This window comes from Nelusetta ayraudi, unplaced genomic scaffold, assembly GCF_046127955.1.
Source record: "Nelusetta ayraudi isolate G7.1 ecotype Tasmania unplaced genomic scaffold, CSIRO-AGI_Nayr_v1 ptg000096l, whole genome shotgun sequence".
Classification (NCBI taxonomy): domain Eukaryota; kingdom Metazoa; phylum Chordata; class Actinopteri; order Tetraodontiformes; family Monacanthidae; genus Nelusetta; species Nelusetta ayraudi.
In genome coordinates this window covers 234,511-256,212 of record NW_027466146.1, presented here as the reverse complement: position 1 = coordinate 256,212, position 21,702 = coordinate 234,511, and the positions used below count along the sequence as shown (strand labels likewise).

The following is a 21,702-nucleotide window of genomic DNA, read 5'->3' as shown; positions in this document are numbered from 1 at the left end:
CAGATGTGAGCCTTGCAAAGCCATTACAGGCTGCTCATCCGTGCACGTGCACGTGCACGTGCGCCGGCTCAGCCTGATCTCAGCTTGTTAATCAATCATTAATGATGCATTAGCGCGGTGTCACTGGCCGCGTGTAACGATCTCTGCTGATGAGCACATGGCTGCCAGGCCGGGGCTAATGGGCCTGGGCCGGGGCCAGTGGGGGGGAGTCAACCCACCCTCCCCCCAGCAGAGGGTGAGGGATGAAGTGAGGGACGAGGGAGGTGAAGATGAGAGACGGATGAGAGGAGATCAGTGGAGACTGATCTCCAGGCTGTGTGTGTGTGTGTGTGGAGAGAGGAGGTGCAGAGTGAGTGAATGATTGAGAGCCGCCATCTGTCAACGCTTTGCTTGACTGTGTGTTTGGCCAATCAGACGGGGCCGTGCGGCTCCGGACAGCCTCCTCCGAGATGCTGGTGGCCTTTGAAAAAATGTCTCCAGTTCAAGTCACTGAAACCCTCAAATGCCACGAACCCGCAGTAGTTGAGTGTCAAAAATGAATCACGATGATTCCTGTTTATTTCAATGACTCTCTGGAGGGCCACATTAGCAGCACTGCTAAATGCAAGTCCCTCACAACACCCAAAAGCAGGGTCAGTGTTTTCTAACTCGACTCTTGCTGTCGAAACCAAAACAGCAGCTTTGAAACAACACCAAGTTGGGACGGGGAGGGGGGTGTGGGGGGGGGGGCAAAATGCAGTGGATCCTGAAAGCACAGAAGCAGATGTGTGGATTAATTACATCTTCTGCTCGGCTGCACAGAACAATTAGAGTTCAGGCAGTGCGCTGCGTGCAGCTTTTCCTTCATCAGCCTTAATGAGTTCAATAAACTGGCCACCTAATCCCTTTTAGTTTTCCTATAGTTTAATTGTAGAGTCGTAAAATTAATTAAAATAATTTTCCCACTCGCGGTCGACAGCTCAGGTGTCCCTTAAAAATTTTTTTTTGTGTTTTCTGAAAAACACAACATGACTGAGCCTGACCTTATTTCCAGAGGGATCCATCTGCTGTTTCCTGGAGATCTGTAGAGTTGATTTGGAACATTGACATCACACTGGGACCTTTAAATTACATTTTAAAGCAAAAATGTGACCAATGGTCTTGTTGAATTTTGGTTCAAAACCACAAAGTCCACCTTCTGTTTTTTATTCCTCTAACATTTTTCACAAAAACAAAACAAAATGAAAAAACCCCAAACAGCTACACATTTACGTCTTTTTTTTGACACCACAAAATGAAAGTAGTAAAGCAGCGCAGGACATAACGACCCCAGTGGGGTCGTGAAGGTCTGGAGCCGCTGGAGGTAGGAGACAAGACGGAGGCCGCCTCCCACCACCGGGGCCACGCCCCCTCTGCCCGGAACACGGTGAAGACACCAGGATATGCTGACACACAATCAACTGTTGCACTTCTTAGCAAGATAGCAAGAGTGCGAGCAGAGCAGGGGGAAAAGATCGAGTAAAGTGCATCAAATATTGAAGAGGAGATGATGAGAGAAGGAAGCGGCCTCGCTCCTCAGAGTCTTTATCTCTGAGCTGAGAATCGCAGCAGAACACAAAGCTGCTGCTTCCTCGCCGATACCCGCCCTTGTCCAGATTGTGCTCATTAAGGGCTTCCCAGACACACACACACACACACACACACACATACACACATACACACATCCTTACACCTCCAAACGCCCGGACAGCAGCTGCGTTTTCCCTCCTGCGGTTCCTGTGGCTCCTCCCACCAGCTCTGACCCTCGCGCTGCACCGGCCAGGCTCACTTTTTAAACTCAATCTCTGAATCTCAGCCTTGTTTCTGGCACCGAATGAAAACAAGGCGCCAGGAAAATGGGAATCCACAATAAATGATGACAAGAAGAAGAAGAAGAAGAAGAAGAAGAAGAAGAAGAAGAAGAGAGAAAGACAGTGAGAGCCATTAAAGCGTCGCTGGGCAGCCTGTTACCAAGCCCACCGCCAGAGCTCCAGGAGAGACACCGCAGGGAATTAAATAAAACTTAATGCGCTCATATAAAAATGAATTTCCAGTGTTGGCGGCTCCATTAGAGCTGTTTGGGGCTGTTTTGTTTGCTTTTCCGCTCGTCAAAGAAGCTGATGTGGGCAGAACTCCACACCAAACATAATCTTAATGCACAATAAAAAAAAAAAAATAAAAAAAAGGAAAACAAGCCGGATTCAACACAGCGATCTGTCGATAAACAAGCACGTAAAGGTGTTATTGACACGCTCCGTCCGCAGATATCTCCCCATGATATTCCCAGGGGGCGCCCTCTTCCGCCTGATCGCGAGGACTAATTGGATTTTGAGGCTTTTATCAGCTCTAACTGACACACGCCGTCCTTTCTTTGCGCCGTGCTCTCCCTCCCTCTCCCTCCCTCCCTCTCTCTGTCTCTCTCTCTCTCTCGCCTTCTCGCTTTTATCTCTGCCTGTTGTTTATCTCTCGGTGTGGCAGATGCCACATGAAACCGCTGAGCGAGAAAAAAGAAGAAGAAGAAGAAGAAGAGTGGAGAAAAACCCAAACGTCAAAACAGAGCAGGAGCGACAACACCTCACAAACAGGGATGGACAACAGACAGCAAACAGCAAGGAAGATTGAGCTCTCTGATTGGAGATACCGTGAGCCATGAACTTCACCATCTTCGAGTGGCCTTGAGCTTCAGACGCGACCCGGACAAATGTGAACAGAAACGAAACTCGAATGAAAAATAAATAAAAACCACGGAAGAAAACAAGAATTTAAACATAAAAAGATAACATATGGCTGTAATTAGCGAGTTGGAAAACATCAGAATAGAGATGCAACCAAGGCGCAAACAGCTTTGAGAGAGAAACGCTGCTCAGAATATCGATTGCAGTCGACGCAACCGACTTCTCGGGACAGTTTAAAAGCCAAACAGCGGTATTGATTGGGGCTGACAGCCGGGAATGAAAGAAGATTTTTTTTTTTGGTACCCGAGCAAGAGACAACATCGAGTAAACACGACCCTCCTCGACAAAACTCATTAAAGGTTCGGAGGGATGGAGGGGTGGGGGACTAGCAGAATATGAGATGACGGAGGCGAAGGAGAAGCTTCTGAGAGCATGCTTGAGGAAGCGGGATAATCATGAGTTACGCTAATGCCGAGCGATGCCTGGAAGTCAGAGCGGAGACGGAAAGTTTTTTTTTTTCTCCTGCCCTTTAGTCAGTCGCTTGTAAAGAGGCTCAGAGAGACGCCGGATAAAAACTTAATGCTGTCCGTCTTTTACCGAGGAGCCTGAATTATAAATGCGCTGACAACAGAGCCGGCCGTGTCGGAGCGCTGGGCAGCAGCGGGATGAGGAGGCGCACCAGCGCATCAGCAGCACTGCAACATCTGTACAAGTATCACGGCTCCAGTGAGGAGACGGAGGGCCTGAAGAATCTTTGCGTGGGCAGAAATGTTCCTTTCTTTCTTTTTTTCCTCCCATCCCTCAATAGATAAAACACCTGGGGCTTGAAAACAGCTGGCGTAAAGTCTGATTGGTCCATTCGTGCAGGAGCCCCGGAGAAACACACAAGCACAAGACAGAGACCGAGAGAAAGGGCAGATCTGAAGGAGGGCCAGGCACCAATTTTGATCCGCAGCGTCTCAGGCTGCAGTGGAATATACAGGTGAGAGCCCACGGGTTCGCAACCGCCGCTCATAGACGGAGAGGAAGCAGCGAGGAAGAAGAGGAGGAAGAAGAAGCTGCAGGCGGAGGAAAGTCTGCAGAGAACAGAAACCCTGACTCTTGCAAGCGCTGATGAATTAATCCCAAGCACGAAGAAAAACATTTTTTTTTTTTGGACCGAGGCTTGGAGCAAAACAGAGCGAACCCGCTCTGCAAATCTCCTCTGCTCTGGTCGTTGGTGATGCAGGAATGCATCGCGGCGCTGCGCCTCGCTTCGGCGCCGGAATAAATAAAGGGAGCGGGAAGGAAAGACTTAAATAGACACATCCAGCGCTGAATGTGGCCCCGCCGCAACACTATCGAGCCGATCTGCCGCCTCGTAATTGAGGCTGGCAGGGCCTTTGCTAATGTGTGACTCGGTTCCCATTGGTCAGCCGCCGTTCTGAACGGAATTTGCGAAAATCCCCGAGGACCCTTGAATTTACCAACAAAAGTTGCCATTCAAATGCAAATTGTTTTTTTTTTTTGGAGCAACGGCCCGAATTTGAGAGAGAGAGAGAGAGAGTAACTTTTAGTGAGGTCTGTGTGTGTGTGTGTGTGTGTGTGTGTGTGTGAGGTTGAAAGGAGCGGTCGGCAGTGTTCAATACAGTATGGAATGCTTTTTTCATGATAATCAGAAGGCTTGTCGCCTTCCTCCATCCGCTGGCCAACCTTTGCTTTCAAAAAGGAAATTCTCAGCAGAAGTGTTTTCAAACAAACTCCGACTCGCAGGACAAACACTTCCCTTGACGTCAGGCTTTCATTTCACTGGTCTCTAAATAACTGAGTGCTTTGGCAGGTCTGACTTCAAGATTCTTAAGATCTTCACCTTCTCTAACATCCAGATGAGTCGCGGCAACCACATATTTATCGCGATACTTTGAAGGCATATTTACATGTGTCTGATGAATGTATATATTTAACTTTAGCTGTGTTTTTTATTGCACGGCGGTTGGATCAATGCCGACTCTCAGGGGAAATATGTGTCCTTTGAGCTGCTGAGTGCCGCGCTGCACTGACAAGCCAGTGGCTTCCTCTCCTCCCTGCCTGCTGCTGCTTCGTGGCTTTCACAGCTTTTTGTGGGGATGAAAGCGGCCGACTGCTAACAAGATGAAAGGAAACCAAAGCAGAAATTTACAATAACACTGCTGTTCGCTTCAATATGTTATCCACCGGCACGGTTTCAAAATAACAATTTCTTTATTACCAGAGTGAATTTTTTTTTGTCTTCCGGAGGTCAATTCTCTTCAAACGTCTCCAGCTGCCGAGTGGGAGCTCTGAAATCCCGTCGGGTGCCACTCCAGGTCCCTCTTTTATTTAAAATAGTCTGTGCACAGTCCTCCTGACAAATGCACATTTACTTTCTAATAACTGGCTTTAATAGCGGAGGATGACAAGAGATCACGCCGAGTCTGATCCCATTCAGCGGCGAGATTTCATTTAGATTTCCCTCCAGGTTCCGATAAGCTCTCTCCACTCTGCAGACGTTTAAGGATGCAGCCAGGACCTGCACGGCAATTTTCTGTTTGAATACACTGTCACAGAACGGCGGCTGGGAGCTGGGAGGGGAAAAAAACGAAGGGAAAAGTGGATTTGTGCAGCTCCGAGGGGACTCCAGAGAGGAATGTGACTTTGGGCACTTGCAGTTAAAAGGTCTGCCTCAATATTTGTGTTTTTTTTTTCCCCCCCGCCTCTCTTGTTTCTAAGTTTTATCCCCCCTGTTAGGCCTTAATTCCATGCAAAGTGCTGGTCAGACGGCGGAATATGAATGAGTGTAATTTTGGCACTTAACACATCATTAATCCTGCCTTGCCCGGGGGGAGGAGGGGAGGGTTGGGCGGGGGAGAAGTGTGTTGGCTGAAACTCCCTCTCACGCACTCTGAAATATTCATTAATGCATGCATGTTGTTCCAGAATTAAAAATATACGTGCATTCTGCAGGGTAGCAGCCACTTTTCCCCACTGCTCTGAATTATATAAACCAAAAAAAAATTCAATAAATGAGGCTCTCGACACCGGGCTTCTGAAAAATAAGGCGCAAATGAAATAATCACATTACGGATGAGATTCATTTAAGAGGAACCACACTGGAGGCCCGACTGGGAAAATTTCCCCTAAAATCAGATACTGGCCTCAGCAAGGGTGGTGAAGGAAATATGCTTTTCTACCCAGATGACTTTTGGATTTTTACACGAGCAATGTTTGAAAGAAAGAAGTTTGGGGAGTGAAAGTCGCTTGGAAGTCAGCGTTTGATTTCTCACTGATTGAGTCCAGATACTGGGGAGGAGGAGAGTCTTCACGTCTCCAACTGAATAATCCAAAGAGGTAATTATCTTTGAAAACGGTTTCATTCCGAGGGAGTGTGATGGAGTGAACGGTGTGCGGAGTGAGAGAGAGAAGTGGGGGGGGAAATGGGGCGAGAGAGCGAGAAGAAAGTGACGGTATGATGGTGTCAGTTCAGACAAAGGGCCCAGGCAGGACGTGTTCTCACTGCACAACAAAGAGCCGTGGCCGACTCCTTCTATCTGCTGCTGTTGACTGCCGAGGTGAACGTGCACGCCTGCACGTACACACACACACACACACACACACACACACATGCATGCCAGTGTTCAGTCAACCAAACTCGACCACTCTCTCGGATTTCAAACCTCCCGCTTCAAAGAGAGAACGAGGAACCGCAGCAGGGCTCATTATCTCCCAGCCAGGAGGTTGAGAGATGTTGCACCCTTCTGATATTGTTCTGGCAATAACACACACACACAAACACACACACGCACGCTTCCTGCTCGGCTCCTGTGCGGTTGACAAAGTCGCCCTCCAGAAGATACCTCTCATAGAGACGTCAGCAACAAAAGCTTTTGTCTGGGCTCCATACATCCCCGTCCACTTTGCTGCGGCTCCGTTTCCAGCGGTAACCCGGTGGCATGTGGCGCTAGCGTGGTGGTCTACAGGGGGTTTTTCTCCCCTCAATCAGGGTCGGCGGCGGGGTCACGCCATTTACCTCCCCCCACCGCCACCCCTCCCCCACCGGGCCGGGCCGGGCCGCAGCGGTGGCGGTGCGCTCCAAAAGAGAACACAGAGGTGTGAGAGAGAAACACAAACAGAGGGCCAATTGTCCCGGTGTCAGCCCCGCCCCTCGCGGTCTCAGACTGGGAGAATGAGAAAAAAAAAACTGTCAAAGGCGTTTTGTAAATACGTGGCCATTTTCGCTTGTGGGATGGGTTCATTCAGATGTAAGAGGGGGGGGAGGGAAAAAAAACAACAAAACAAAAACCAAAAAAAACCCCAGGCGGCTGCTTTGCAGTCGGACGGCGTCCCGGCCCTTCCTGGCCCATTGAGGTGGGTATGGGAAAGCCAGTGGCGCTGAGTCGGAAAGCAGCGGCACAATCGCCAGCTCTGTTGAGAGGAAGGGGGAGTGGGGGTGAGGTGGAGGGTGAGGTGGGGAGGGGGGGGGTGACAGCTGAAACAAGTGAGCAAGCTGGTGGACAGGACAGCCTGCTGAGTGATGGCCACTTGCTATTGGCACTTATTGAGCAGAAGCAAAAGCCCAACAGTGTGTCACGTCTCAACTAAATGGATTAGGGACAAATCAGCCGGGGGGGGTTGGTGGGGGGGACCACAGGGGGGGATTGTTTGGCCGACCCAAACTACCTCACTGAGACCTCGGGGCAGCCAAGTGACTTTTCGTGACTTTTGCATGATTAAACTGTTGCTGCTTCAAGGAATTGCTAAAAAACAAACAAACAAAAATGAATTAGAAAAAGACTAATCAGGCTGCAAAGAGCAACTAAACACAAAACTTGATGGTCTCAGCAGCACACGTGGTGGCTAGCTTTTTTTGTTGACTTCTTCTAAAGGCATTAAAGTAATGGAAACAAAATACAAAGCAAAGACAGACGCGACGCTGAGCTACAAAGTTCAGAACTGTTTTCCTCAAAAAGTTCCAAAAATGTTTTGAAAGGGGGACAAAGATAAAGAACCTCGATCGTCCAGGTGCTTTATCACACTTTATCAATCAAATTATTTCAATAATGGGTCGATAAAGACACCAGAGCAAGACTTTACCAAGCCGCCTCAGTCCAGTTCATCTGTCCTGCACCTTCTTTTAGGAAGTTTATTTGAAAATGACTAAAGTCTGACAGGTCATGTGCCTCTTCTGCACGTTTCAGTTCCATTTAGTGTTGCACAGTGCAGCTGTGCTGCTGTGCTCTTAGAAAGTGGTTCCTCTCAGATTATATGTGCTATCTGTCGGATTGAAAAAAAATGCATACGACTTTCATCACTTTGAGATCAACTAGAATGCCAGTGGTTGAGAACTGCAGGGCTCTTTTCAACTGTCATCTGTTGCCTTTTAATTACACGCCGGCACTCTTGCATCATCAAATTAGCACCTGCAGCGGCTGCTGCTGCTAACGCTGCCCCGGCTTAACGCTGATTGCAGCCACTAATGGTTTCAATTTTCAGTCAACAAACCGGCCGACAGGATCACAGATCGATACGCCGGCTGGGAGTCACAGTTTGAGGCGGCGGTGCATGGCGGACTCTGGGAAATCTCTCTCTCACTCCGCTGCTGATGAACGGTGGGCGTAAAGGATGCTTCATGCCGGAGGGGCGGCGGGCATCTGTGGGAGGCACGAGGACTGTGGAGCGTTTCACTCCGGGCTGGAGTGGCTGCAACCACTTCTTCTTCACTCCTGCCATTCTCTGTTCTCACCTCCCATCCTCTCCTCCCCCCGCCTCACCCTCCTCAGCGTCGGCCTTTCTTTCTGCCCCTTTTGTCGGCGGATTACTCGCGGGGGGTTGGAGGGGCTTTAGGGGCGCACGGCCTGATCCTTCCCTCCCCTATCGGAACACACCGGGGGTTAGACCAGGGCCACAGAGGGGAGACCTCCATTCAAGCACCTGAATTACACAGGCTTTCTATGCATGGCCACTTATATTCCTCCCGATTAGCTCGGCTCGGAAAAAACCCCACAGGGAGCCCATTCAGTCCCTGTGGTTTTCCCAGCAGGACTCTTGGCAAGTATGAAAAAGGATAAAAAACAACAAAAAAAACAACTTTTCTTCAGGCCCCGGGAAGTGTGTGTATTCTTAATTCAACCAAACGGTTTGTATTTGCCTTTATTCGAACAAAAAGCATAATTGCCCCGATCGATTATCCCTCGGCGGTGCATCAGCGAGACAGAAAACAACCGGCGTCCAAACAAACAAACAAGCCGGCGGTGGAACGGCCGCGGACAGAAAACACCATCCGTCCACGAGGGACGTGAAGCTGTCTCCTCCTCCACAGGTTGGTATTCATCTCCCTCTGAGTGGTCCCTGGGAAGGCTGCCCAGACAGCCCATCTGTCTGTCCTGACCTGTGTTTGGGACTGTGGGTGCGTAAGGGGGATACGAGGGGGTGGGTCGGGGGGTGGGGTCTCTGGCACGCCGCCGCTGTGCTAACGACAGTCAAGCTGGCCACGGCAGCCCGTAACAGCTCCCCGGGTCTCCCTGTGGTGCTGCGATATTGATATTGTATTGGGTTGCGACGGGCTTGGCAGCCTTTTAATGAGAGCTCAGATTGATCTCCCTCCGCCGAGGACTGGACCTCTCCTCCAGTGGAGTCACAGACTGGATCAACTCCTTTTCGCCGTAAGAATTGGGATATAAAAATGGTAAAAAGTCAGCGGGGTGAGTGGTTTTGGAATGTGCCTGCGGGAAGCCCTGGACATTTACACGGACCAGAACTGGATGACTGAGATAATTGAGGTTTTGTCGGGCGGTAATACAAGGATGAAGTAGGATGAAACTGTTGAAGTCTTAAAATCTCTCAGGAGAAGCACCGAGGCAATCAAAAACCAAAGTCGAAAATTAATATTTAGACGTTGATTCTGAACACCCACACACGTTCACACTTAGCCAGGAAACATTCCCAATGACTAACAGAGTAGAAACCACTACACGTATACAATATATTATAGAAACCACAACATACACTACCAGTGTATGTAATCAGAAGTATGTGTCCAAAAATTGGACACATACTGGCTTCAGTATGTATCTACACTGTAGAAAGTATTACAAGCTAAAGAAGAAACAGGTGTGTCCAAACTTTTGACTGGTAGTGTAAAATCCAGTTTATGTTGGAAAGAAAATGGTTATGGTATGAAAAACCTGCCATTCTGAGCTGCTGGAGGATTCAAATTAAAACGTGTGAGAGTAGAAGACACTCTTTAAGACCTGACAGTTCTGTGTCTTCCTGTCTCCACCTGCTCCTCTCCCTCCACCTGCCTCAGCCGCGCCGTGTTAAGGTCACGGCACCCGACTCCCCACTCGACTCGCTCCTATTAGCCTCCATTTACAGCTCCCGTCAGCATGGCAGCCAGCCAGATGTCACCCCCCACCCCCACCCCCCGCTTCCTTCTCCTCCTCCTCCTGTGGTTGTTGATCATGACCTCGCCGCTGCCACCACCACCACCACCACCACCACCACCCCTCCACTCAGCCTTTCGGACCCCCTCTCTGGGGATCTCCAGCGTGGAGGGAGGCAGAAATGAAACCCTGCTCCATCCCCAGGGAGGGTGGGGATGGTGGGGGGGGGGGCGACACCGCAATTACTTTCCTCTGGCCTTCACTCCAGAGGTGGCAGGGGGGCGCTGCCTTTGTGGCAAACTGCCTGTCGCTCTCAGAGTGTCGCTGCATTCGTCGCACGTGCGCGTTGTGCACAGAAGGCAGATTTGCGACCGCGTCCTCCAGAAAACTGTTCCCTGCTGGCGTCAGAGCTCCGCACACTTTGGCTAATGGGCTAATTACCGCAGCTCTCGGGCCTCTGTCGCCCCTCCACCCGCCTCCTCCCCCGACCTACGGGCACCTTTGCACCTCTCCATCACACCTTCCTGTCGGCTTCCGACGGGGAACATAAAGCATCGGACAAAAGACGGCGACGGGGGACACACTCGGCTTTTTTTCTCTGCGAGATTAACAGCCCATAACCTTTTTACCGGGGATGGCGCCGCGCCCAAAGGTCAATCAGATTCATGAGAAAAGCGTCGTGGGTGAACGTCTGCGCTTAATGACTGTTGTGTTCTGCCCAGATCGCTCGCCGCTCCCGCGCATGCATGGGGAAATAGAGCGGCATTAAAAATAAATGGTGGAGCGCGAGTCGCTTCCAGACAGGGACTCTAAATCCGGCGTGCAAAGCGGCAGGAAGAGGAGCTGGGATGTATGGGGGGGGTGCGGGGGCACAGCTTTACTGCCGCACAGATTCAATTAATTATCTCCACAATGTGGTTCGGCGAGGGCAGTCGAACGCAGGCCTCCTCCGCCAAGACGGAGGAGAGCACGATGACATAGTCAGTGTCATCTCCTTGTTTTGTAAGCCCCTTGTTAAAGCGCAGCTGCGATTAAAAGCCATTAAAGCAATTATCTCCACGGCAGGAGCGCTGGGAGAGGACGGGCAGGGTTCCCACTCGTCTTCACTGACAAATTTCAAAACTTCACTGTGACTTTTCCATGACCTTTCTTATTTTCAGCCAATTTAATTGGCAAGGGTTCACATGTCTTGACATGACTAAACTACATAGGCGCAGCTGGTCGGCTAGGCTTATTCTAATCACGGAGCCGTAGCTCTGATAGAGCCTCGGGACGCAGGGGCGAAGCAGAGCCGACATTGAAGCAGAACAACGGAGAAATTCTGCCAGTTCGTAAGGGCGGACGGTCAAATTTCATGACTTTTCCGAAAGTTTCAGTGATTTTGCAAACAACTTTTCCACAACTTTCCAAGGCATGGAAAATTCATTTGCTAGGCATGGAAATTACATTTACAAATTTCATGATTTTTCCAGGTTTTTCATGACAGTGGGAACCCTGGATGGGGGAGGAAGCTCCTCGCTACCTTTGGTGAAATAAAACCTTCAGTTTCTCTGTCGCCGTCGCCCCAGATCGCACAAGTCAGCAGAACCAGCTCAGCGGTCTAGTGGGACAGTGTTCGCCCTCAGACTGGTAGGTCCGGCCGGGACTGTAAAAATGGTTCCCATTGCCTCCCTGTCTGGCACTCAGTGTTCAGGAGTTTGGGGGTTCGATCAGATTCCTGGGTGCAGCACCGCTGCTGCCCACCACTCCCTCAGGGGACGATGGGTCAAATGTGGAGGACAAATATTGCATCCTCAGAGATGTGACAATCTCTGGAACTTTAGAACGGTTACGCAATTGTTAAAAAGACGACACAAGAGCATGCGCTCACTTCCTCCCAAACTCTAGACCCTGACGGAAACACACAGCAAAGAGCGTTCTTCCCTCTGCGCTGCGACCGTGAAGCCCTGCCAGAGAGCCGAGCGGCCCGGTCCTCTGTGTGTGGCGCCGCAGGTTGGCACGCTCACAGGGGGCTTTCTTTATTGGGGTGCCGTCCCAAGTCAGGCAGCGTGCCCGATGTTGACAAAGCCTGGTATCGCCTGCTGTCAGCCCATTCTGTGTGCACCCAGCGGAAAGAATCAATTAGGCCGAGCGCACAACAGAGCACTTTAATATTTGACTTTTAATCAGTGGGCAGAAGGCGAGCTGGCAGTCCCCATCTTGCGTGTGCGGGTAAATTAATAAATAAATAAAATTGAAACTGAGGGTCGGGGAAATTGCTCCCAGGGGGAAGAAAAAAAGGGAATGTGTTTCACATTCCCCAGGGGGGGAGGGGCTGCGTCCGAGGGGAGGCTGCCAGAAAGAACAGACTCTAATGCGGCACGGTCTAAAGGGAGAATATCCCTTTGTCACTCACAAAGTATCAAAAGCATCTTATGCAACCGGCTGCAAACAATGGAAAAAAAATACATTTCAAAAGGCCCCCGCAAACAAGCGGAGCGGCGGCGGACGGTGAGGGGACGGTGTCTTGGGAGGGAGAAAAAGAAAAAGTCATAAAGTCTCGGGCAGATGAAGTGCACCTCTGAAGAGCTTCTCTTCTTCAAGCCCTGCTTTTTAATATCCTGCACTGCCAAAGGCCCGCGCTGCGAGCCAGAGGAGGGAGAGAGGTGAGCGGTGTCCTCGTGCTCGGGGTTTTGAAGTGGAGATCAGTCCTCAAACAGAATAGCACAGCAAAGGCACATCGTTCACCTGCCACGCTGCTTAGGTTCAGAGACAAAAAAAATATCAAAGTTTACCTCCTTGGCATGCTTGATGAAGCAAAAAGATGCAAAACCAGGTGAGTGTTTTTTTTTTTCCCTCCCCCCCAGAAAGCAAAATATACATGGAGAGGTCTGGGTAACATCGGGAGCTGCTTTCAGGCGAGAAGTTTTGTTTGCTAATCAGACAGGAGAACTGATTACGGTCACGTACTGATGTTTTTGCAAGTGCTAATGAGTCAGCTGTTCCCAGCTGTGTGCATAATGTGGCCACATGTGCTGAGAACTGCTGCCTCCTCTGCCATCCAACTGTTCGCACAGGATGAGTCTGATCGCGGCGGCGGCGGCGGCGGCGGCGGCAGCAGCAGCAGCAGCAGCAGCAGCAGCAGCATGTAGCTGGGAAACAGCCAACAGCGGCGCCAACAAGTGGAGACAGCAACGTGGGCGGGTCACCGCGACTTACTGTCTTATTAAAAAACAAGTCTGCTGTTGTAAAAAATATTTCTTTTCGTGAACTATTTTCAAGGAATGTAGATACTTCATAACGAGCTTTAACTACAAGGTAGATTGGTGGCGTTCAACTATTTATTATTATATTATCATTTATTAATATGTGTGTAAAATTATCCATTTATGATCTATTCCAAAGTGGGAAAAAACTGTTCAGATTAACAGACAAACAACAACGTATATGGCTTTTAGATGCTATTCCTGCAATGATTTTTCTCCTGCAAAGAAAAATCATTGACGGAACAGAAAACTTCATCCTGACCCTGACAATCTTCCCTTTCTGGCTTTATTCCTCTCTCTCTCTCATTATTTTTTTTTCGGAGTGCTTGGCCGCAGCGAGCAGGACTCGGCCGCGGCTGCCGCGCATTCGCGTTACAATTCCCTTTGATCATCGATTCCATCTCGGCGTGGACCGACAATAAACATCTCCTGCCTGGTGCAGAAGGAGATGCTAATCACTGGCACGCAGTTCAAATGAGGTGAAGTGACTTCCAGAGCGGCTGACGACGCGCGAGCTGGCGACAGAGGCGGCTGAATCTGTTGCCGGCGGTAAATGAAAGAGTTGACTTGACTGTAGCCCAGCCCGCTGCGCCGCTCGCTCCCTCTGAGGTCTGCGGCATCCATGGAAACAGCAACAATAATCAGAAGCAGCGGGCTCAGATGGAGCGCCGGCACCCAGATAGGCTGAGAAATGGAAAATTAGGCAGGGGGGGTGGGGGGGGTGAGTGGCAGACACGGCTGACCAGCAGCACAGAGTGTGTGTGTGTGTGTGTGTGTGTGTGTGTGAGAGCGAGCGGGAGAAGACTTTCACACTGTGTACGAGGTCAGCGGCGTTACCTTCCTTTCCTGAAAAGCTGCCTCTGATGTTGGCCGCTCGCGCAGAAGTCCGCCTCCGACTGCCAAGCGCTGCGAGGAAACACATTTCAGAGTGGATGAACATAAGCAACTTGCAAAGAGGAGCCACAGAACACATTCAGCGCGGCTCTTATCGCACCGCTTTGCTTCTTCAAATCTGCCGATCCTGCCTGCGCACGGAGCGACTCACACGGTGCACGGCGCCGGCCCGGCTTGACTGAGGCGCCACGCGGTGCCCATTGTGAGACCAGTTGCCACTCCCAGTCACTGCTCCTCCTCCACTTCCCCCTCCCCCTCCTTCTGCCCCCCTATTCCTCCGTACGTTCCCCAAGGATGGCCAGACATCTGCTTCACACTGAAACACTGTCACCAGCCGGGCCACACCGACACAAACCACCGTGTTTGCCCTGTCGGCCAGCGCGTCACCTGCAAAAAAAAAGGACAATCGGACGCTGCTGGTGTGACGGCTGCAGCGGCAGAAATCTGCTTTAATCAGACCTCTTCCAGATTAGGCACTGAAAAAAACATCTGATCGTAAATACGCGGCTGTGCAAGGGAACTTTTTCTATTTCTTCCGTGTTATGCGAGACTCATTCGCCCATAACAATCACAATCAATTGCGGCCAGTGAGTGAAAATTTCAACTTGTTCCGCTTTTAAGAAAACACGTGTGAAAAACACAGACAGCCTTGGAAACAAAGTCTAACTAAACACACTGATACCTCACTCTGAGGAGCCAGCGTGTAATAGTCCGTAGCATCTACAATGACAAAAAAGACAGTCCAGAGCGCTCGGAAGGTTCATGTGATGAAGGTGCTCGGTGGTGGGGAAACAAAGACACCAAAAAAGGGGAATCCAAGGCACGACTCTTTAAATATAAAAAGCCTTTATTTTCAACGGCTGTCTCACAGAGAAACAGATTAAAACTCAGCCTCAGCCTTCATCACCCTGATGTGTTTTTCTATTTAAAGAAGAGTGCCTTGGATTCCCATTTTTTTTAGCATCGTTAATGCTCGTGCTTTTTTCTCACGTCCCACTTGACCTCGAGTCTTTCTTGTAGCAGCTGCGAAATCAGGGTGAAAATCCCAGAAAAGACGGGAACGTCATGTTACATTAGCCAGACCGTGTTGGGCTGGGCTGCGGTACAACATGGTCTCCTTGTCATTACACCTGCTCTCTATGCACAAGTTATTGATGTCTATGGGCTTTATTTAAGCGAAAACATATTTATGTTTTACTTTTTATAGCCATTTTGTGCCAATAAACATAATAAGCAGCAGAGATTCAACTGTCACTGTTGACAGTTGGCAGATGCCCAGTTCTGTGTCCGGCCGTCTTGATTTGCGATTGTCAGCGGTGACAAACTGACAGGTGTGTAACTGTCTGATCCTGACATTTTGACAACTCCATAACCACCTCGTGCGTCTGTGGACGGAGGCTCAGATACACTCTGCGCTCCGTTCTTGGAGTTGGCGTGCACGTTCTGGCACCTGTCGTGTACAGGAAGGGGCCCAGAATAAACCCCGGAGGGTCTGGCTGCCAAGGCCACGCCTCTGACCCCAGCCAGCCCATCAAAGAGCAGCGCCGGGCCTGCGCACCTGCGCCCGTCCGTCTGTCCGCGCGTCCGTCTGGAGCAATAAAAGGAGCCGGCGACGCCTGCGAACCGCTCGCTCCGCGCTGTGACGCGTATTACCACGGAGCTTAAGCGCATAGCCGGCCAGCTTCCCACTTCTGAAGCCAAGGACGCGGCGCGGAGGTGGAATTTCACTTGTGTAACCGGAGAGCAAAACAGCCGCACCATCATTCATTCTGACACATTTTTATTCATTTATTTCAAAGATCATATCTACAGAAGCTGATGGCATGCGACTGAAAAGTGAAAAGAAAAGGGGGAGAAAAGATTTAATTTCCTTTTCTCCGGCTAAAATAAAGGAATGACGGGTTTAATATAAATAATCAGAGCTGCAGGAGGAGGAGTAGGAGGGGGAGGAGTGGGGGGAAGGAGGGAATGAAGGAGGGGAGGGAGGGAGGGAGGAGGAGGAGAGGAGCTGGCTGTGGGTGACAAGGCAGTGTGACAGACGCAGCACCGCAGAGAAAATGCGACACCTGGCCTCGTCCTTGATGTGGGCGAGAGGATGATACATCAAAAAGTGACATCACAGGAGACGGCTATTACCCCAGCGGAGCGGCCGGTGGAGAGGGAGGCGGAGGGAGGTGGAGGTGGGGGGAGGGGTCGGGAAAAAAAAGGACTATTTTTAGCGGTGGAGTAAAAATACTCCCGCGGGTTCATTTAATATTCCTTTTTCATAAAGCACTCCTGTGTTAATGAATCATGTTTTATTAGTGGCAATAATCTCCGCCTCCTGGCAGAGCCTCCCTCAGACTGGGCTGGCGTTTTTCGGAACAAGGCAGTAACGACAGAGAGCGCAAAACAAAAGCAGTCAGGTGACTCGGCGGCGGTGGAGACAAACCGCAGCCGGCGTCTTTTTGGATCCGCATGAAGACAGTGGCGTTATGGAGGAGTGGTAAAGCTCACATCATAATCCGTCCATCCATCTATTTTTTCCTCCATCGCCTCCGCTTAGCCTGATACTCAGGTTCCTGAGGGGGCGGAGCTTATTCACAGAACAATTACCCATCCGAAACGAAATTTTACACTCAGCAGAAGCTGCTCAGCCTACATGTAGCGGGTATTCGTGTTGTTGTGACTACGTAGCATGGATGTATTATAAGAACTGGATACCAGACTGGAAATTTGGCGGTGCCAGTGGCCACTCGAGTTACTGCAGCAAAAAAATCTCATGGGCCCAAAAAGCATTTTCCCCATAGACCGTAATACAAAAATACACACCTTTGGGTGACAGGACGACTGTGACCAGAAAGGTGATTCAGAGCCAATCGTTCTACTGTAGATTTATCAGTTTTGGTCTGTTTGTCGTTTAAAAGGCCAGAAAATCACCAGAAAAGAGTTTATTCCCAGCGTGACATCACAATGTCGTACGCGCTGCTGTGTCTCAGCTCCTTCTGATTGGCTGCGTCCTGATGTGTCTGTAAGTGACGTTCTCCAGAATGGTTCTGATGGGCCAAATGCTTCATGTGAGTTACAAAGGCATGATGGGAAGTGACACTGCTGTGCATGCTCTATGGGCCCATTAATACGGAAGTCAAAATCTTTTTAGGCATATGTGCTGGGTGAGCAGCAGCAGCAGCAGCACCAGCAGCGGCAGCAGCAGCAGCAGCAGACCTGGTATCTGCAAAGATGAGTTCATTAAGCCTCCTACAGGAAGACATTTTCAGAGATTCACTGGAAGTCAGTCCCCCCCCGGTCTCCTCCTCATCCCCTCCGTGGGCCTGGATGTACGTGGGCTCCTCCACTCAGGGCCGAGGCCGAGTTGGATTTTTTCTTTTTTAATTATTTATTTCCAGACTGGCTGCGTTCTCACTGTCTGGCAGGATTGATTTCAGTGGGCTGGAAAATCCGGCTCTTCCCCTATTGATTCCTCATCCTGAGCCCCTGTCTCCTGGCCAATTAAGAGTTCACTAAGCCGCCACTGTGGACCTCTCCTAATGAATACCACCGTCTCAGTGTATTTATCGTGCCAATACTTTTCTCCAGTTCTCTGTCTAACTTCATTTCCCCCCCCAGCTCTTTAATTTTCGGTCACAATCTGAGCCACAGCGGAGAGATCGATCTGTCTTTTTTATTTTTTTTATTTTCTGATGATGATAGAGCTTCGTGTAAAAGAGACTGACTGGGTGTTAGCAGAGGAAGCCAACCGTTCAGCGCAGTTCACGGCACGGAACGTCTTTGCACATCATTAGGAATAAATTGCTCCACCAGAGGCCAGATTTTAAGGATTAAAACCAATTGACATACTTTAGATGGATAAATCTGAGCTGAGTCTGGGTGTCAGATGAACGAGATCAAAAGGACCATCCGATTAGAATTAGATCAAACACAGTCAGGAGTTGCCAGGGCGGCTGGAGGAGGAGGAGGAGTCAGGGCCAGCGGTCCACCTGAGAGGAACTGGTACCGGGGGCCCGATTCCGGATGATTTTAATTGCGAGGTACATTTCTCTTCCTGAGCCGGCGACAAAATCAGCATTTTGATCCGTTCCGACCTCGAGGGCTCGGCGAGAGAAAAAAGAGGGAAATGGTTCAGTGGCAGGTCAGTCGTGCCTTGATGCGGCTGGCCTCGGAGACGTAATCCCGCTGCTTTGCCCGAGTGAGGAAATCCAATTTCAGAGATCTGTAATTCCATAAACCTTATTAGGCACAACAATGGCTGCTACACCCTGAGGGAGATTCAGCTGTGTGGAGGGCTGGCTGAAGGAGTGACCGAGCCTGGCGCAGGGGACCAGGAGAGTGTGACTAACACACACACACACACACACACACACACACACACACAAGCACACAAACGCAGAACAAAATGGAGAATAAGGGAATCAGAGTGTGGCCAATCAGAGCGATGAGAAAGACAGAGGGGGCCACCGTGACAAGGTGAGTGTGGAGGAGGTTCAGGTTCCGACCGGTCGGCCGGGACGAGTCCTCGCTGTCGGCGCATTTTCTGCATGCCGAGGTCTCGCACCAGCGCAGGCTGAGATTAGTCACGACTCCTTTTGTTTTCGCTCCCTCGATAATTCCGTCTCAGCCCTGAGCCTGAGCGCTGCGGGAGCTTTTCAGATGATTTTTTTCCCTGTTTATATAAACACAACCGTGTCTTGGAGAATGTTTCTTTATTCATTTATTAATTTATTTATTCAGAATGCGTATCCTGTGTGTCTATCTTGGTCGGATTCTTCGCTCAGGTAATTGGAACATCCACTTAGGGCTGCCATTACCTGAGCGCAGTCCCATTGATTTGTGCACTGGGATGCGGGAGGGCGGGGCTTGCCCATCGTGTTTGGCCTGACTAATGCGGCGGGGTCTCAGCGCACACCTCAGCGGCGTCGCAACCATATCCAGTAGGGAGCGGCAGAAGAACAGCATGGAAACAGGAAGAGAGGAACGCAGCGGTGTAATCACTGCTCTCAGCAACCGCAGCTAATTCCGTTATGAATGATTTACAAAAGTGCAGGCGAAGGCCCGGCGATAACCTCGGGATCCGAGGGGCCGATAGCGCCGAGATCAGAGCCGAGCTTTTCTTTTCTCTTACTCCCCAGAGACGGGGAGAGGCTGTTTGATATGAGCCGAAGCCTCTGGCCGCCAGCTCCCCTGAGACTGATGGGCCAGCGGAGTCGGCTCTCTGCAGCCGGCGGGGTGTCGCTTTAACCCTCCTGTGGGGGGCGCCAGAGAGGCCAGACTGGCATCTGATGGTGGACGTCGACGGACTTCCAAACGTGAGCGAAAATATCGTCGGATGGAGAAGCACAGGGAGACGTTCTTCTTGCCCTCTTTCGCTTCGATCGGCTGGCAGTTGTTTGGGAAGTGGGGGGGGGGGGACGCTCGGCACACCATCGAGTGAGAGAGAGATGGAGGGAGAGAGGGAGAGAGAGAGGGAGAGAGAGAGAGAGAGAGAGAGGGAGAGAGAGAGAGCGGGAGCGGGAGCGTATCATTATCGCCAAGAGGAGCGCTGGTGCCGAGATTTACACAGCGATCTCTTGATGCCGCCTCATAGCAAAGACCTGTTAACAGCGTCTCATACATATAGATGAAGGGGGAGCGGTAGTGGAAACACACCAGCGCTGCTTTTCTGTCCTCTTGAATGTTTTTCTACAGGAGCCCTGCGCCACAGCTGAATGTATAATTAAACCGCACTTGTCCTCAACTCGTGCCGTTGCACTGAGTTCTGTGCAAAATTAAAACACAGCAAAAGGGGGGATTGGGGCGTGTTTGTTGGAGGAGTATGTGATAGTCACAACAGACGCACGAGGTTGAAACTAAACTATGTGCCACAGGGAAATGCACTGAAGAAAATTACCTGGTCTGGACTCTCACAGGCTACACCGGCATCCGGCCTGACCTGCACGACGCCGCCTTGCTGCTCCATCGATGGCCAGGACAACACACAGCTCCGGGCGTCCTCGTGCTACTTTGTGTAAAAACCCTGGAAGTGCAACACTTCAGTGGTTTTACAACATTGTGACGGATTCGTACGATCCGAAAGAAGAAAAAACATTCTCGTCCCCGCTGCGGCCCCACCGCGGCAGTGTGGGTGAAATTAAATTGCCGTCTCCCTATCTCGGTCCTCTCCGCAAAAACCAACATTATTAGGTTTGCCCGTGACATCCGTGTCTGTGTGATCAGTGTGGAGCAGGAGCGGAATGTAATAACGCCGTGTGTGCACAAGACCAAAGGTATCGGGGAAGAATCTGTTTCAGATTTCGTGCACCTTCTCTTTTTATTTTAAAAAAAAACTTTTTTGACGGCAGCTCTGTCGAGCTGTGAGGGGAGATTAGCACTGCAGACTCCGGACCCGTGAGGGAGGAGCTGCGGCCATGGGGGGGAGGCTCAGCAGCAGAGCTCAGCTGCAGGGCACCTGCCAATTCAACCTCTGTGTTTCCTGATCGCAAAAGGTCAAGGTGGCGGTAAAACGAGCTGACGGGTGTGGGGGGGGGGGGTCGGCCCCAGACGGCCCACAGGGACGGCCCCTGCGGTGTCACCTTGGCTGCCGACAGTGAAATCCGCCACCTGTCACTGCGCCGCAGCGCCGCCCTGGAGGCCTGGAGGCGGAGGGGAGGGGAGCGACAATCAGTTTGTCGATAGCTCTACATGCTAAGTGGAGAGAGGGGAGCGTGTCCTCCGCTTCCATCAACAGCCCCAGTCACCAGTCAACAGCCACGCCGCGCCGCATTAGCATACAATACATATTTATGCCGCTCTCCCTCTCTCACTCCCTCTCTCTCTCTCTCTCCCTCTCTCTTTCCAATCGCACCGGCGGCCCTGCTGCACATTTCCGTTGTCTTGCAGAAAAAACAGCACATCGAGCTTCCCCATTATGTGGCCCCCCCGAGTCCCGCAAGGCCCCCTTATGTATTCACAGCACGGCTGCTGAAAACAACATCAACAGGTCTCAAGGTCGTCTCACCCACCGATCACGTGTGTGTGTGTGTGTGTGTGCGTGTGTAGGGGCCATAAAAGTAATGCATACAAGATAAGGATGCAACAATCTCTAAATGTCATTTTACGCGATAACACCTGGCGGGGCGGAGCGATATTCATCACATCATCAAGAGGAGGACACAAAGACTCTGAGGGCACAGAAGAAAAAACTGCCCACTGACGGAGACTTGTTGGTCTGTGCTGGTCGGTCCCAGATGTCCGTCACTGAGGTGATTAAACAGTTTTGAGATGGACACTTGAGTGTTGCTGGCCGTTTCTCATTTTTTCCGATCAAATTCATTGGGCCTCGCAGCTCTTTAATATTAACATGATTTGAGAGTGCATGTTGCTATCTATTTTTTTGAAAGAAGAAAAAGTGGCATCAGCACTGACGACGACTTAGACATTAAATCATTAGCAAAAAGTGGGTAAGAAGGTGTGGTCCAGCCAAGCCTGAGCCGGCATATTGTTTCAGCCCGTCGCCGCCCC

General features: G+C 50.6%; 1 protein-coding gene across 4 annotated transcripts in view; it reads right to left on the bottom strand.

Annotated features, from left to right (window-relative positions):
- sulf2a (sulfatase 2a) overlaps positions 1–21,702 on the bottom strand; it is a 46,334-nt gene that overhangs the window by 12,572 nt on the left and 12,060 nt on the right. For 2 of the 4 annotated variants that reach the window (XM_076047956.1, XM_076047959.1), the window contains exon 3: positions 14,152–14,220. The exons of 1 other annotated variant lie outside the window; for it this stretch is intronic. The gene's annotated coding sequence lies outside the window, so the exon portion shown is untranslated. Of the gene's footprint in view, positions 1–14,151; positions 14,221–14,308; positions 14,370–21,702 lie in introns of those variants that run through there. One more of the 4 variants, XM_076047957.1, reaches the window with a different exon arrangement.